This window comes from Talpa occidentalis, unplaced genomic scaffold, assembly GCF_014898055.3.
Source record: "Talpa occidentalis isolate TD23 unplaced genomic scaffold, MPIMG_talOcc4v2.1 talOcc4.7, whole genome shotgun sequence".
Classification (NCBI taxonomy): Eukaryota; Metazoa; Chordata; class Mammalia; order Eulipotyphla; family Talpidae; genus Talpa; species Talpa occidentalis.
Window position 1 is genome coordinate 96,271,227 of NW_023605083.1, and position 18,900 is coordinate 96,290,126.

General features: G+C 37.2%; 1 long non-coding RNA gene across 2 annotated transcripts in view; it reads left to right on the forward strand.

Annotated features, from left to right (window-relative positions):
• The window catches only part of LOC119232595 (uncharacterized), a 122,762-nt gene that overhangs the window by 39,068 nt on the left and 64,794 nt on the right, over positions 1-18,900 (forward strand). The window contains exon 3 of one of the 2 annotated variants that reach the window (XR_005122160.2): positions 9,300-9,413. The exons of the other annotated variant lie outside the window; for it this stretch is intronic. This is a non-coding gene — a long non-coding RNA (uncharacterized LOC119232595). The remainder of the gene's footprint in view (positions 1-9,299; positions 9,414-18,900) is intronic. 2 annotated transcript variants of the gene reach the window in all.

Genomic DNA, 18,900 nt, shown 5'->3' on the forward strand with positions numbered 1-18,900 from the left:
TACTTATTTCCATCTCTAGAAAATCTGTATGTTGGGATTTACCCCAAATCCCAAATTTGACTTGAACTGAGTCTAAGAATTTATAAAGTAGAAAAAGTTTGTAACAAGATGAATTACTATTGATATGCAGACTAGTTATTTTATTAATATATGCACTGTAATATTATGTAGCTATTAAAAGAATTGGTGGAAATTTTTATGCTGATATGGAATAATAGTCATGACAGAATTTTAAGTTTAAAAAGGTGAATAATTGTACATATATAAATTTTGATACTAGTTATGTTTAAATACCATCAAGATAAAACATAACTATTTCTACATAGCATATATTTTATAATCATCTATAAAAATAATTGAAAGAAATACACATAAAGTTAACATCATTGGTTATTTATTGTGATAATTGTACAATTACAAGTAGAGTTGAGTTGGGGTAGGGAGGAAGAGTACAAGAAAGAGATCAATTGTTTAAGAATATCTACTTTGTCTTAGATTTTTAAAACCTTTTACAGATATAATTTAATGTAACTAAAATCTACAAGCATAACTAAAATAGAATTTTTTCTATGAAAATATAAAATTATTTTCAGGTCGCATAGCAAAGGTCAAATAGTAGTTCCTTTTTGGCTATGGGGGGATTCGTGTAAACTTAATTTTCTTATGTGTACTTGCCTGTTTTTTCCACACTTTATAATAGACATGTATTACTTTGGAATAAGAAAAATTTAAAAATTGATACAGGCAAATAATGATAATAAAGAATAAATCAGGAAGCTCCAAATATTTTTAATGCTTTAGAAATATAAATAGTTGGACAATAATTATAATTTTGATTCAAAATTAAACAATAGTACCTCTAACATCCTATGTAAAATGTATAATACTTGGAGAAACATTTGTATGGCTAGATTCTAGAAAAAAAATTATTGTCATTAATAAAATAATAGACAAAATGTTTTTCTTTTCCTTTGTCTCTGAGTGGGACTGATATATATATAATGACAGAATTTCATAGAGAGTCCCAGAAGGTTCTCCCTGGAAATTATACCTTTAAATAACCCTAGCACACATTAAAATCCAACCAAAGGCCTGGAAAATAATATATACTTTAATTGAATATATGTGGTTAAATCCCATAAGATGAACAGAAGTTTATTCAACTTTTCCATCATAATTCTCTAAGTCCTTTGAAGTTATAGATTGAAATTATTTTATATCCACATGACAGATGTGACCCATGGAATGCGACTGAATTTATATAAATTTCTGAATTCATAGCTCAACTTTCCCCAAACGATCTCTTATATGTTTGTATTTGTTTTTGCTTTAGAGACCTTGATATTCTGCATACAAAAAAAAAAATCACAGCAATCAAAGAGTTTCTAAAGACATCTTGAAATTGAAATGAAACAATCTAATTACATAGTCTTTTCCCTAATCTCTCTTGATGTTCCTGGTCATTATACCCACCACAGCCCTGCTGACAGATGACAGCACCATCTCTCCTTGCCCCAGAAGAACCCTAAATTGACTTAAATGTTTGAGTGTCCTAGTATTACCTGTCTCCCCCTTCATCCTCTGTCAAACTAGTGTGAACTAATGTCAACTCCCTTCCTGGAGTTGTAGAAAAGAAAATGTGGCCCGATTGAATAATGTATCGCAAATGTCAAAATAAATTTCAGCTAAAAATGATATTTTTCAAGGAGATCTAATGAGAAAACTGTTCAAAAGGCAGAGTTAGAGTTTCCTGGTTCCACATTTAATTAACTCAATCTGACTTTTATTATGCTTTGTATTATGTGTTTCCCTATTTGATAAACAAACAGCAGAAAATTAAACTAGGGCAACTGCCAACTAGCAGTAAATTTAATTGAAAAATAATGAATTGCCAAGGGGTACCATGGGGTTTTGTGCAGATAAACTTATTTTTCCTGGAAAGTTTCCACTTGCATTTGTCACAACTTGATATATAAAAGGAACAAAAGAAATGAAACATGGTACTTGATGGTAGATGTATAAGACTAGAATGGCCTTGGAGAATAACTCAGAAGTTGGCTTCTAGGACTTTCAATAGATCAGCCGTGTTTCCTCCTGAAGAACAGGGTTGACTGCCAGGGGAATTCTAACCCTGCCCTCTGGACCTGCAGAACTTTCTGAAACTGTGCCCTATCAACTTTCAGTCAAGGAAGCTCTTTGTGGAAGAAGAAATAAGGAGTGTACATGATTTAGGGAAAAGGGAGATTGCAGACAAAAAGGATACTCCCAAATAACTCTACCCTATATAGCTAGTAACCTCTTAAGTCATTCCAAGTTGATATGAATCAAAGGTATTTCTAAACATTTGGCCATTTATTTTCCTTGCTATCTTTTCCTGATATAAAGGTATTCTTCTAAAGATTCTCTGTGTGTAGGCAGGAGAAGGTTTGAATTAAATCAGGAGAAAAATAAAGTCTTTCTGAGTGACATGAAAACTACCACATCTGGTTCTCTTTCTCATAGTGAGGAGGGCACGTGTCATTTTATATGATTGTAGATTCTATCTTCCAGGTTCAAGTACTGGGAGTAGAACCAAATTCCCATCCCATCCCCCAAAACCGCCAGATGGGAGGGGACCACTGGGTTCCACACAAGTGTAAGCTTTCCTTCTGTCATGCTGCTGCTGAGGAAGACAGCACTCTGTTATTCTCCCAGATTTCCAGCAATAATTCCCACAAATAGACCATGATCCTTTTGGACTTCTCTGAAAACTGGCAAAAAAAAAAAGAATACATCTGTTGACATCTGTTGAGAGTCTGTATCCACTCCTACTGGTTACATAGACTTTGAGGAATCGTCCATTCATCCAATATTTTCTAAACACCAACTATGTGCTTGGCACTATTCTAGATACCAAGGGGAAAAAAGAAAGACAAAAGAAAAATCTCTGATATCGTGAGCCTTACTTAGATCTTGGGGAAAGATGGACAAGCAAAATAAGTTAATGTGTGATAAAATGATGCTTACTTAGGAAAGATATACAGGGTTTTGGAAATTAGGAGCTGGTAATGGTAGACATCCCTGAGCAGGTATCATATAAGGAAAGGCTTGAAAGAAAGGAGGGTGTAAATGTAGGATATCTGAGGGCAGGTCAAGAGTGTGCCTGGGGTGTCCTGGGAAGAGCCCAGAAGTCAGTGTGGCAAAAATGGAGTGAAGGAGACAGGAGACTTACCTTATCAGGGGCCAAGTGGCAACTGCCCTTTTCATAACATTTTAAACACTTAAAACTTTTAATCTTAGTTTAAAAAATGAAATGAAAAAATAGAGGTATGGAAGAAGGAAGAGTAAAGGAAGGAAAGGGGAAAGAATGAAAGAGTTAGAAGGGTGAATCATTCAGATTAACTAGTCTATTTTCAGCAGATTATTTTTCTGGTTGAAATATGACTTTTTACATACTCATCAGCCAAAAGATGTTAACTGAAAATTATCCACATAATTAGTAACAGTAACTGACATTGGAAAATGCTTTATTGAATGTAAAACTCATTTAATTAACAATAAGGGAAGGCTAAGATAGTCCTTGATTCTCTGGCACCTCTTCCCATACCCTGCGGCTCATCTCTGCTTTTATTATTTTGGTGTGACCATTGCAGACACGTTTTTGTGTGGTTTCATACATGTATTTGTACCTTTCATACATGCATTTTAAATATTTATAGGATGAAATTATAGTACAGAAGCACAAAATTATGTTGCAGAGGGATGAAATTATATTTTATTCTTTAACAAATAATTTTCAATTATCTTCCAAAATGGCTAAACCAATGTTAATACTATATAGTAATTAATTGTTTCATATACTTACTAGTATGAATGAATTGGATCCCTTTCATTTTACTAAACTAACAGTGGAAAATTTACTACTATCATAAATTGTATTTCCTAAAATACATGAAAATTGAGCATCTTTTGGTGTACTTATTGGATATTTGCACTTTTTTCGTGCGACTTTTGTTTAATTTGTATTTTGGATGGTTTATTTCCTTATTGAGCATGGAATTTCTATATGTATCCTGGTATGTATTCCTTTTATTTAAATATTTCAAGGTTTTTTTTTTTGCAATCTTTCTGTGCCTTTTAACATACTTTATTAATATCTTTATCAACAACTTTTCCATGTTAATATAGTCATAGAGTCAGACTTTCCATTTATGCATTTCTTTGGGTTATATTTTATTTTTATTTTTTTTGACATTCTTTTTTTTTTTTAAGATTTATTTATTATTTATTTATACAAGCACTGGGTACAGTCAGAAGCACGGGAGGGTGACAGAATTCACCAGAGCCAGAGGGGAAAGCAGAGCAGGCAGACTGAGGAAGTACACTGCTGAGGGGAGCAGCGGGCGGCAGGAGAGGTCTGCACGCCATGTGGGACCCTCGCCCAGCAGCCGGGGATCGAACCAGAACTGCAGAGGATGCAGGCAGCCTCGCAACCCAGCGCTCAACTGCTCTGCCACCAGGGAAGGCCCCAAGGGTTATATTTTAGAAGACCATTCCTATTCAGAAATTATAAACACTTCTGTATTTATACATGGCTTCTTCATTGCCCTTGAAATTTATTTCTATGAGAACTCAGATTTATTTTCTAAATAGAAATACAGTAATTTCAGAACATTTAATTAAAAGTCCATACTTTAGCCAATGATCTAAAACGTCAACTTTTATCCTGTATAGATTCTGAATTTATTGTCTACTATTTACTCATTTTAAAACTTATACTTTATACTAACACATTTTAAATCTGTTGGTTAAATTATATGAAAAAAAATCTATGCATTTGAAAACACAAGTGATTTTGATTATAGAGTAACTGCTTCAATACTTTTTTCACTTTATCTGCCTGCCTCAACGCTACTGTCTTCCTTAGAGAAAACCATTATTACTGGTGTTTATTTCTTCAGACTCTTTTCAGTCTTGCATTTAAGTACATAAACAATGTATTAATAGATTCTCTCTGTATAAATTGAAATGTTGAGAGCACTTTCTATCTTCTTTTGGTATTTGTTCATAATATCAATATGCTCCTTCGTGGTTACCACTATGAACATTTAGGGTATTTCCTTGCAGACTCTTTATATATATATATTTGTATGTGTGTATGCATACAAAGGATATAAGGATATATGGGACTGATATTTAGCTAGCATGCAGTAGTATTGTTCAGTCAGTTATTAAAATATTGATCTATATCTGTTGTTGATAGAGACCTTCACCTCTAGTTCCCCAAGGACCCCCCCACTTGGAGGTCATCCCACATTGGAGGTGGGAGCCCACCTCCAAGCCCCTGTAAATCCCTCACAATACGTTATCTAATTATGAGGAAGGTAAATGCTCCAAATAACAGTAGGCCTCCAGCACTACGGCTCACACCTATTTTGGTCTATTGGTTTTCTGTGTACTATTTGTTAAATATCTTGAATATCCCTGACAACTTAATTCATATAGTAGGTCTCTGAGACTTAAAGTTACTAAAAATGACTTTAAAAAAATTCATATTTGAGAATGTGGAAGGCAGAATTATGCTCCCCCCCCCTACGCCTATGAACCATAAGTGTTTATGTCCTAACTTCTTATAACATGTTTTATTGTATGTCCTGGAGGGGAATTAATGGTACAGATGAAATTAAGATTGCTACTCAGCTGAGTTTGAGATCAGAGATAATCCTGGATTATGTGAGTGAGCCCAATATAATCACAAAAGCCCATAGAAGTGAAAGATAGAGGCAGGAGTATTAAAATCAGAGAGATATTTGAAGATGCTATGCTGTTGCATTTGAGGATGGATAGAGTCACCAAACTCTAGAAGCTGGAACCCTTTAAGGAGACATAGCCCTAAAACGCACCTTGATTTTAGACCCAGGAGACCCCTTTCAGATATCTCACCTCCAGAACTGTAAATCTGTTTGTGTTGTTTTAAACTACTAAGCTTATGTCAATTACAGCAATAGAGAAAACTAACAGATTAAACTGACAGTACAAATAATAATTTACATTATAATACTATTTCAAACCACTCTAAGCTGCTTCTGATCTCTAAATTCTTAGAAAACTGTCCCTCCAATGTCTCCTATTCATGGTATGGGGGGGTGTCTTTAGATCTCAACTTACTCAATCTGGGGCACTTTTCATGGTGGAACCCTCTTTTCTATAAATGCCCTCGTCCCTTCGTTTCTATGACCCTACTCCTTTTCCCTCCATTTTCCCCCGGCCTCCTTCACTACTAGCATTACCTGATGTCCTCTTTTTTCCTTTTTTTTTTTTTTTTTAATATTTTGCTGTATCTAATGCATCAGTCTTTTACAAATTGTGTTCTTTATTTCTTCTCTTCTGAATCTGTATAGTCTCCTTTGATAGCCTTTACCATGTTCTGCAAAGACAAATGCTTATCTCCACTTCAGTGATAAAGGTAGATTGTTTTGAGCTTCTCACTGACTTATGATTCTGTGACTTCTACAAAATAAAATAGTACTTGAGTTTAGTTCACTAGTCAAAAAGAATCTTCTAAGAAGAGAGCTAGCTTGATCCCCTAGCTGCTTTCTCAGATCTCACAGTTTACTCAGTACTATAGGAACAAGGTACAGAAATATCACACTTTCCAGTCTGTCACAGAAGCCAACAATGTGTTAGTGTCAGTGCAAAGGTGAGAATGTAGGTAGGGAGGGCTAATTCCCATACAGAAGTGTAGTAAAAAGACCATCTCCTCTTCCTTTGACTTTCTCCTCCTCTCTACTCCTCTTTCTGCTCTTCCTTTTTTTCCCTCCTACAATACAACAGCAAATCATACTTGAAAGACAGCAGTTGTTTTTTTTTTTTTTTTTTTTTTGGTTTTTATTGTTATTTACTGGATAGTGTTTTAGAGGAAGATTGGATCCATTTGAGAGAAAAAACTCAAACGGTTTATTCTTTGTCTAAATATAGCTTGAGGGCCTCCCCAGTGGCGCAGCGGTTGAGCGCTGGGTTGCGAAGCTGCCCGCAACCTTTGCGGCGCCGGTTCGATCCCCGGCTGCTCCCCGGTCACCAGAGGAGGGTCCCACATGGCGCGCAGACCTCTCCTGCCGCCCGCTGCTCCCCTCAGCAGTGTACTTCGGTCCTTCTGCCTGCTCTGCTCCCCGCTCTGGCTCTGGTGAATTCTCTCACCCTCCCGCGCTTCTGACTGTACCCAGTGCATGTATAAACAAAAAACAAACAAACAAGCAGACAAATAAATAAATGGAACATGCCTCTATTAAAAAAAAAAAAAAAAAAAAAAAAAAAAAAAAAGATAAATATAGCTTGAGTCATTCTGTCTTGCTACTACCTGAAGGATCTTCCTAGAAGATGCCAGAATTGGAGTGTAGCTTGTAATTGGTACAACACAGTGATTATAAACCACAAACAATGAAATTGGAAAAAAAGGTTTTATTGAGACCAGGGTGAGATGATTTACAGATGCAAATATAGGCAAGGCATTAGATGAAAGAGTAGGAGTCAAGGAAAGTTACCATTTAGAGCTCCATAGGCTTTGTATTTTTGTAAAGACTAAGGATGAAATAAATCTCTGATTAATATCAGCTGCTGCAGATCATAACTGCAGTGACTAGACCTAGCCGGGAAGACTGTGCTTCTGTGTTTCATAGAGAGATTGGATTCCTCGATGCGTTTAGAAGGAGAACTGTCAACTAGTAATACTGGGTCAAAGGCCATCTTGGAAGATTCTAACACAAAGAGTCTTGCTGATCTCCCAAGGAGCTCAGCCATCTCTTCTTCCCCATCAAGTTCGACAGTTGAAACAGCATACTGGACAATGTGGGTGGGGAGGTGATATGGAGTGGACATGGGGTTGGAGCAGGTTCACATTTACTGTAAAGTTCTAATACACAAAGCTGCCCACTTCTTGTTTATCCCAGTACAAGGGAAGTATTGGCTGCACATGTGCCTGAGCTTCCTTAGTGGGCTCATGGAGTCAGTTCTGTGAAGGAATAAGGAACAACTTCTATTCCCTTATTCTGGGAGATATATGAGACATCCCAAGAGTACTCACTTAACCCAAACATGTAGAGAGCTTGGGGGATAAACCATGAAACAGATACTAGTTGGGGGCCCAGGTTCTTCCATCATGGGATGGGGTCCTTTCTTAGGCAGGAGACTATTTCTATGGGTTTCATGGAGGCATACTTGGAGGAGAGGGTAGTATAACAAAAATTGTTCCAAAATCATAATGAATCTCTCCTGAACTTCTGTAAACAAATGCCTATCTTAACCAATTTCAAAAATAGATATCTGCCTTAGAGGTGGGACTGGGGTGAAGGTGACTATTTCTGCAAGAATGCAAAGAATATGATAACATTACATTTTGGGTATCCAAAGTAGGATGTTGGAACAAAATAGTGAGCTGGAAAGCAAAGCCTTTGTACAGAATTTGCTGGCCCACCAGAATCATTTTTCCTAAGAGCGGAGGTGATATCCCTCCTGCCTGAATTATAGATGGCAGCTCCTACCTGCCTTTTAGACTCCTCTTTATCAAGAAAATCAGAGGGTCAGTTAGCCCTTGTATTTTGTTGTTAAGCCATCTTTCATTCAGCTGTTCTGCTGCTGCTGGTTGATGCTTAGGAGAGAAATGATGCTTTAAATGCCCAGTATCTCTGTTTTCCTGAACTTTGCCATTTCCTTCTTTTGCTGTATTGATCTTACCACCCCCATCTAATATAGGGTCAGAATGGTGACTACTGGCTTCAGCAAGAACTCCCCTCTATAGGCATGCATTTGGAGAAAGGAACAGAAAACGTAACTATGCCAGCTAGAATCCTTAAGATTATTTGAACTACACTAAGTTGGTGTCTTTTCAAGGTGAAATTTGAAAGATGTAAACTCAAAAATTGTTGGGTACTTGGTTCTAGTGTTGCAGGAAAAGCCAAGCAGTAGGAGTGAACAAAGCTACTTTCAGTCTGATGGATGCTGGGAGAGTCCCTGCAGCATTCTGACACCCTCATCCTTGAGGACATGTGCATTCTATCCTTGCTGCAGCTTTCCCACCTGAGTTAATACATTTTTTGTTCAAGTTTACTCTCCTTTGCTTGCAAGTATGAGTTACAGTGCTGTGGTGTCTGATTAAAGCAACTTTCAATGATGCTATGCTCTCCCTCAATTCTACAGTACTTTATGAAAGTATTCCTAGTATAGCAAATCTTTGAAAAGATTGCTGAAATTTTTCCATTTGTAGAAAATTTAAAATAACCTTTTCTTTCACATCCCCTTTGTGAACAATAATAACTCTCTCTTAGAATGAACAAAAGGAAGACTTGTGCTTCAGAGATGTGAGATGCTATGATGTGATTCATCAGGCCTTTCTTCTGGAAAAGATTTTGCTGTGTTTCTATTTATTTTTTTGAGGTCAGGTAAGAAAAAAAAAACACATTATTCTCCCTTTTTGTGTTATAAATGAATGTAATTGCCAAAAAGTCAACAAAGACCCCTGATGTAAACCTGTATTAGTTTCAGCTAAGCTACTCCAAACACCATCACATACCTCAGGACCTGGGTAGCAGGATCTATTTTCACAGTTCTCTCCAATTCTAATGAGCTCTAAAGAAGTTTATTTCAAAATAATCCTTCTGTATTAAGCACTGGCTCATTGACAGGTTCTCTTTTATCATAATTATATGAAGTTTATTTTCTAAATGAAGGTTTATTTTTGCATGGAATTCTGAGGTTTTGCATTGTGTATATGAAGCAATTAGTTTGGGATTTTTGGAATTTATTTTAGACCAGACAGATGTCTTCAATTTACACACTCTAGGAGGTGACAAACCCTATTAACATTCGAAAGCTATCAATTTGCTTTATCTTTGTTCTTTAGCATTCTCAGCTATGATCCAAGCTAACTCTTTTTATGTTAGCTGCTTTATTTTTTGGTCTTTTTTTTTTATTTTCCTGTAGACAGAAGCAAAATATTAAGGAAAGGATGGAAGACAACTTCAGTTATTTTATCACTGTTAAAATCTGGTGGTTACTTTAAGAACCATGAATTTTATGTTGGGAATGCATAATTTTTCTAACTAAAATTCTTTCCCCCGCCAATAGTCATTGTTTATGCCTAAACAAATACATGCTCGTCTTCATCTTTTACTTATACTTTTCTCTATCACGTTGGTAGCCCGAGTTAAATCTGATACTGTCTTTGCTTACGTTTTCTTTCTTTAGTCAATGACTGTTTTTATACAGGTAATATAACCATCATCTCTAATGTTTATGCTTAAGTGTGCATATGCTTTAATGTATATATTCAAGTGTGAATTCAATTGTTCTTCTATTCATTGATCATATCCCTTATAGGTCAAAAGTAATTGCACTCAAATTGTGTGAAAATTTTGGACTGCTGATATGGGAGGCAGGGGGTATCCTCAAATGATAATCCCCATTCATTTTTATTCTAAAATTGAGGACCTCAGTAGTGTTGTTATACTTTTTTTTTTTTTTTTTTTTTTTGGGTGCACTCGGCAGCCACTAGATGGCTCAGTAGATATGCCCAGGTCTTCTCCAGAGTCATTATTTTAAAACCTAACGACCTAAATTGCTATTCATTTCTCATGCTGAAGTTTCAAACTGCACCCAGATTGTGCTGATTACAGGATTAAAAAATGAGGGAACAACAGACCCAGACTTGATCTGAACAAATCTAGCCCACCGCACAGCAATTTTGTTTACATGTTTGCTTTTTGGTATTGCTCCGTATTTTATTTTCAGTGCTTTGGGACATATTATCACTGGCAAGGAGAAGATTATGGACTAACAGATGTCATCAGTAATGTCAGATCTAGATCAAATGTAGAATGATTATACATCCTGACACAGATGTTTTTGAAATATAGGATAATCCATTATATACAGGAGGTCTGACAACTCTACTTTTAGTGACATTGTACCCGACTTTGAACTCATGCTGTTTCCTTTATCTTGGATTAACTTATTTACTTATGAGTCCAATAGAACTGAAAATACTTAGAACTAAGATTAGAAGGATACTTCCTTAACATAACTACTGTAAACCACTTCAAAAGTGAATATCAAAATATGTTTAATGGTGAAATATCATAGGTGTCCCTATTACAATGAGGAACAAGGTAAGTATTCTTGCCATAATAATTTATAAGTTTTCTTCTGAATGTTCTAGATAATTCAGTCTTTACTGCATGTAAATCATAGTATTTTCCTTCTAAAAACAGAAGGCCTATAAAGTAGGTCAGTTACAAAGAAATTATACAAAAATAATTAAAAAAATTAACTGTACAAAAGCAAACTTCCCTATATGCAGAAATTATCCATTAAAATAAAACAAAATATATTCCATTAGCTACAATATCCAGGTATGCTTAAAAGAAATATATAGGTCTCTTAGACAAATTACTACAAAACTCTCCTGAATGACATAAAAATGCTTACAAAAAAGGAAAGGAAAAAGAAAAGAATACTCTTTCAGAGTGGAATAGAAACATTATAAATGTAAAAATTAATTTATTAAAAATGTTAATGATAGTCCAGCTACTGTTGTTCCAGGATATGTTTTTCAAATATCAAATATTTCTTACAGTCACTCTTTTCTATGAGAGAGAAGAGTCAAGAAAATTAGAATGAGGGATTTATTTGTTGTTAAACAGTTTGTTTACAACATACTGCAAACTGCAGTAGCCACATATGATAGCGCTAACTACTTGAGGGGAATAATAATTCATATCTAGGATATGGCATATTCCTAACTAAACATTTATAGATATCATTCATATATTTGCATAATATACTATATTGTATTTTGTGTGAGTTAGTATTAATAAGGTAGCACTTCAAATTATTGGATAAAGAAGAGATTTTATTCAACAAAGTATACTTCTTAATATTATAAAAGCAATTTGTCTATGTGTACTATACTATAAGATAAAATCCACGTGTGGATTATAGAAAGCAATGAAAAAGCATATACATATAAGAGAACTAAAACTGTAGATTTGAACATTTGTATAATAACAGTGTAAGGAATTTTTTTAAAGCAGCTCAAGGGGAAAATATTCATGTATGTGAATATATGAATAATTTTCTTCTCAAAAACTAAAAGTGATTTATTAAACTATCAACAGGAGAAGTTTTTACAGATTAATGAAAAGATGCTTTCATCCTTGATGTATTGAGCTCTTACAAATCAGTAAAAAAAAAGTCCACTAGGTTGAAATTAAGGGGAAAAATTTGAACTGGCAAATCACCAGTGAAGCCATACACAAATAAAAAATGACAAATAAACAAGTTTTAAAAATGCTCAGCTACACAAGTAGCCAAAGAAATGAAAATTACAACAACAATGAAATGCTGTTTTTGTCTCAAATTGGCAACAACTAAAAGGAATAATTATTGGAGCACTGGGCAGAGTACAGAGAAATGGACACTCTCATATTCCAATGGTGGGTATGTAAATTGGAACAACATATCTGGAGGGCAATTTGGCAGTGCATTTCAAACACATTAAAATGTGCATATCTTTTCACCAAGGAATGCCACTTTTAGGATTTGATTAGATGTATATAAAAATATCTGTGCAAGGATGATCACCATCTATTTCTCATTACTCTGAAGATTTGGGCCAAATTTAAATGTTCAGAAATATGAGAGAGATTAAATAAACTGCAGTATGTACATACAATTCTTTTAATCTAGTCATTCAGCAAGTATTTATTTACACTTAGGTAATATGTACTCATTAGAGAGCTAAAAGACAAAGGGCTAAGGAAATGTTCACAGGATGTAGCTGAGTGAAGGCTGCAAAACAATATCAAGTGAGATCTCATTTTTTTTATGAAGCCTGGATGCTCCTTCCCTCAGGAGAGTGAAGATACAAATGAAGTTATAGCAATATTGGCACCCATTTTATGCTAAGTTATAAAGCCCATGAACATAAAACAGTAGGATTTAGTTCCCTTCTCAAAATTTCCCTCAATTATTGTTCTTGGATTCAAATAAAATAGACTAATCTACTGTCCTATAGCTAGCATTCAATAAGGTTCTCCAGAGAAATAGACCAAAGGAAAAGGTAAATAAATATAAATATATATGTAATTATATATGCTTACATATATATTTATTTTAAAGAATTGATGCATGCAAAATAACAGGCCGAGAAGTCCTGAGATCTGCTCTCTGCTAGCTGGAGAGCAAGAAAGCCCAGCTGTGTAGACATGTCTGAATCCCTGAGGCCTCGGGAAACCAATAGTGTATGTCTCAGTCCAGGTCCCAGGGCAGTAGAAGACTAATTTCTATCTTAAGCAGTCAGACAGAAAGAAAATTCTGTCTTACTGTGCTTTTAGGCTCTATTCACATCCTCAATAGAAGATACCTCTCCGCATTGAGGAGGGCAATCTATTTCATTGAGTTTGTGGATTCAAACGCTAATTAACCTCTTTCAGAAACACCTATTTAGTCACACTTTAGAAATAATGTTTAGCCAGGTATTTGGGTATCCCATGAACCGGTCAAACTGACACATAAAATTAGCCCTAACAGAACAAGAGGGGGCGGAGCAACATGGCGGCGAGGAGACGCTGCGAGTAAGATCTCCCATTAAAAAAAGTGAATAGGGAGGAAAAGCGGCAGATCCCAGTGAGAACTGGGACACGGAAGATAAACGGGTGACTCCAGCGAACTGCCCGAAGAAGAAAGTGGCCATAAAAGAGGACTAGAAGGGAGGGAAGCGCAGAACCCTGCTCCCCTCCCCCTCCCACAGAGGCGGCACTCTCCGACCGGCAGAGAGGAGGAAAACAACAAACCAAAACGGCCAACAAGAACAAATGACGCAGCAAGCGGGACTGTGAGTGGAAAGGAACTATTGCAGCCACCACACCCCGTGAACGGGAGCTGAGGCGAACCCTGCAGGATTCGCTGCGGCGGTGAGCGAACGGCTCCGGGCGCCATTAGAGAAGAACAAAGACCCCGGGAGACGCGCACACAGCCCGGGCTGCCGGTAAGCTGGCGCAGAAAGCAGCGCGCTTGGCGCGCTTGAAAAGCAAGTGCAGACCGGGATCGCGGCTGCCCAGGTCCCCGCGCCTGCGACCTAGGCTTGGGAGACGACCTAGGCTTGCCGGGAGATGCGCGGAGGTCCTCACTGAGGTGAAGGTCCCTCCCTGAGTGAGCAGGAACCAGGCGTCCAGGCACGGGAGCGGTGCAAAAGGCGCCATTCCCGCGCCACTGAACTGGGCTACAGCCCGCGTCCTGGAACTGAGGGCTTTGGAACTGAGACCCGGGGCACGAAATTAGGGGCATGGGTTCCCCACGACGGTGGGGCACAAGGCAGACACAGCACCCCAAAGCCGTTGAGGTGTACCCTACCATCCCCGCTCTGCTCCCTGTCCCACGGGGTGGAAAATCAGCTCCCCAAGGGCTCTAGGAGAGATCTCTGGCGCCACCTAGCGACTTGAAGCCAGCACAGGCTCCTGAAGGAGCTAGTGGCCAGCTGGGGAGTTAGCCCACACCGGGCCCCTTCCGAACAAGTAGTCTGAGCCCACAGGGAGAGCGAGCACCCACAGCCGGGGCAGACCAGGCGCGCAGAAGAGTGTGCCTGAGACTGGACGCGCAGGGAGTGTGTCCCACATCACCATTTTAGAACAGGGACATTTCTTCAGTAAAGACTACCTGCACAAGGCTTCCTCAGGAGCCAGAGGTGAGCAGGGGAAGTTTGCCCACGCCAGACCCCCTCTGGCCTGCAGTCCAAGCCCAGAGGGGGAACAGGAATCCACCGCTGGGGCAGACCAGGCGCACAGGGGAGTGTGTCCCCACATCGGCATTTTAGGACAGGGACCTTTCTCCAATAAAGACTGCTTGAAACTGACAGATGACTCCTGGAGGAACCAGAGGGGAGAAGAGAAGCCCACCCAAGATGCCGGCCAGTCCCAACAACACAGTGTCCCAACGCATACGGCAAATTAGAAAACAGACAGTAGGGAGGAGAAGAACCACACGCAACCTAGCAACTCTCCAGAGAAAAAGCACACCACAAAAAGAAAACCAGCCCCCAGATGGCAACGACAGTAACTTGGAAGAACTTCTGAGCCTTCCAGAAAGAGAATTTAAAATTGCCGTGATTAAAAAACTGACAGAAGTCATAAAGGAAAACAATGATAAGGGAAAAATAATCAACGATCAGAAGAATGAAATTGAGTCCCTAAAGAGGGAAGTAAAAGAAATGCAGGAGATCAAAGAATTAGTGGAAGAACTAAAGAATTCTGGGAAAAGCAATGAAAGCAGAATTGATGAAATGGAAGAACGAATAAGTGCTCTTGAAGACACAGAAATAAAAAGAACCAAAACAGAAAAGGAAAGAGAAGTACGAAGGAAAAAGAATGAAGAAAGACTTCGGGAACTATCTGACTCCATGAGGAAAGGAAATATAAGAGTTATAGGAATACCAGAAGGAGAGGAGAGAGAAGTAGGAACAGAGAAAATATTCAAAGAGATAATTGAAGAGAACTTCCCAAATGTGAAGAAGGAGCTGAAAATTGATATACAAGAAGCAAGAAGAACACCAAACTTCCACGACGAAAGAAAAAATACAGCAAGACACATAATAGTAAAGCTCCCAAGAATCCAGGACAAGGAAAAAATAATGAAGCTGGCAAGAGGGAAGAAACAGATAACATTCAAAGGAAAGCCAATCAGGCTGACATCAGACTTCTCCGAAGAAACACTACGGGCAAGGAGAGAGTGGAGGGACATAGTCAACAGACTCCAAGAAAACAGATGCCAACCAAGAATACTCTATCCCGCAAAGCTCTCCTTCCTCTTTGAAGAAAGAATATGGACCTTCCCAGACAAACAGAAACTCCGGAATTTCATTGCAACTAAACCCCCACTCCAAAAAATACTACAAGGAGTCCTAAAGCCAGAACCTCAGAGGGACGAATAACAATGAAAGAAGGCAAAAAAAAAAAAAAGTTATTAAAAGAATAAATAAATAAAATCAAAGGAAAGACAAACACAATGGCAAATACAGATGTTAACATATCAATATTAACTCTAAATGTAAATGGACTAAACTCTTCAATAAAAAGACACAGAGTGGCAGCCTGGATTAAGAAACAAAACCCAACCTTTTGCTGTCTCCAGGAAACACATTTAGCTACAAAAGATAAAAATAGGCTCAAAGTTAAAGGATGGAAAACAATCCTACAAGCAAATGGACCAAAAAAGAAAGCAGGAACAGCTATACTTATATCAGATAAAACAGATTTCAAACTCAAAAAGATAAAAAGAGACCCCAATGGTCATTACATTATGATCAAGGGGACAATACTTCAAGAAGAAATAACACTCATTAACATATACTCACCAAACGAAGGAGCACCAAAATATATCAGACAACTGTTGTCCTCTCTGAAAACAGACATCAGAGAAAACACATACGTAGTGGGAGACTTCAACACACCACTATCAACAATGGATAGATCAACAAGACAAAAAATAAGTAAAGAAACCAAAGCTCTAAATAAGGACCTAGAGCAATTGGTCTTAACAGACATCTATAGAACACTAAACCCCAAAAAAACGGAGTACACATTTTTCTCAAGCGCACACGGATCATTCTCCAGGATCGATCACACACTGGGGCACAAGACAAACATCAACAGATACACCAAGATTGAAATCATATCAACCATTTTTTCTGACCATGAAGGCATCAAACTAGAAATAAACCATAAAAAGAAGGCAAGGAACTTTCCTACCTCATGGAGATTAAAAACCACACTACTGGAAGACCATTGGACTAATGAGGAGATCAAAGAAGAAATTAAAAAATTTTTTGAATTGAACGACAAGGAGGACACCAATATCCTAAATGTATGGGATGCAGCAAAAGCAGTAATAAGAGGAAAATATATAGCAATAGAAGCTCACATCAAGAAACAAGAAAGAACTCAAAGAAACAACCTAATCTCGAAGCTCAAAGATCTAGAAAAAGAACAACAAAAAAACTCCAAAACCAGTGGAAGAAAAGAAATAATAAAAACCAAAGCAGAAATAAATGAAATTGAAACTAAAAAAACAATCCAAAAGATCAATGAAACCAAAAGCTGGTTCTTTGAAAAAATCAATAAAATAGACAAACCCCTAGCCAGGCTCACAAAGGAAAAAAGGGAGAAAGCACAAATAAATAGGATCATCAATGAAAGAGGAGAAATCACAACGGACACAGCAGAAATCAAAAGAATAATCAGTAACTACTATGAACAGTTATATGGAAACAAGTTTAACAATCTAGAGGAGATGGACAAATTCCTACAACTCTACAATCACCCAAAGCTAGATAAAGAAGAAATAGAACACCTAAACAGACCAATTACAATTAGCGAAATTGAAATGGTAATCAAAAACCTCCCCAAAAACAAAAGCCCAGGACCTGATGGATTTACAAATGAATTCTACCAAACATTCAGAGACGAATTAGTGCCTATCCTTCACAAACTCTTCCAAAAAATTGAGAAGGAAGGGACAATACCAAACACGTTCTATGAAGCCAACATTACACTAATACCAAAACTGAACAAGGACAACACAAAAAAGGAAAACTACAGGCCAATCTCCCTAATGAACACTGATGCAAAAATCCTCAATAAATTTTAGCCATCAGAATCCAACAATGTATCCATAAGATAATTCACCACGACCAAGTAGGATTCATTCCAGGGGCACAAGGATGGTTTAACATCCGAAAATCAATCAACGTTATCCAACACATCAACAAAAAGAAATATAAAAACCATATGATAATATCAATAGATGCTGAGAAAGCTTTCGACAAAGTGCAACACCCATTCATGATAAAAGCCCTTGAAATTCTTGGGATACAAGGAACATACCTCAACATCATAAAGGCCATCTATGACAAACCAACAGCCAGTATCATTCTCAATGGTGAAAAGCTGAAAGCAATTCCATTAAGATCTGGAACAAGACAAGGATGTCCACTCTCACCACTGCTTTTCAATATAATACTGGAAGTCCTAGCCAGGGCAATAAGACAAGAGAAAGACATCCAAGGAATCCAAATAGGAAAAGAGGAAGTCAAACTATCACTATTTGCAGACGATATGATATTATACATAGAGAACCCCAAAAACTCCACAGAAAAGCTAATTCAACTCATCAATCAGTTCAGTAAAGTGGCAGGATACAAAATCAACACGCAAAAGTCAGTAGCCTTCCTATACACAAACAATAAATCTGAAGAAGAAGAAATCAAAAAAACCATCCCTTTTGTTATTGAAACAAAAAAAATCAAATATTTGGGAATAAATCTAACAAAAGAGGTAAAGGACCTATACAAAGAAAACTATAAAACACTGTTAAAAGAAATAGAAGAAGACACAAAGAAATGGAGAGACATCCCCTGCTCGTGGATTGGAAGAATAAACATTATTAAAATGGCCATTCTTCCAAAAGCAATATACAGATTCGATGCTATTCCAATCAAAATTTCAATGTCATTCTTCAAAGAAATAGAACAATTATTGATGAAATTCATATGGAATCACAAAAAACCCCGAATAGCCAAAGCTCTCCTGAAAAAAAAAGAAGGGAATGGAGGCATTACACTCCCAGACTTCAAACTATACTACAAAGCCATAATCATCAAAACTGCATGGTATTGGAACAAGAACAGACATACAGACCAATGGAATCGAATAGAAAATCCAGAAATAAACCCACAGATTTATGGTCAACTAATCTTTGACAAAGGAGCAAAGACTATGCATTGGAGCAAAGAAAGTTTGTTCAATAAATGGTGCTGGGAAAACTGGGTCGCTACATGCAAAAGAATGAAGCTTGACCACTACCTCACACCATACACAA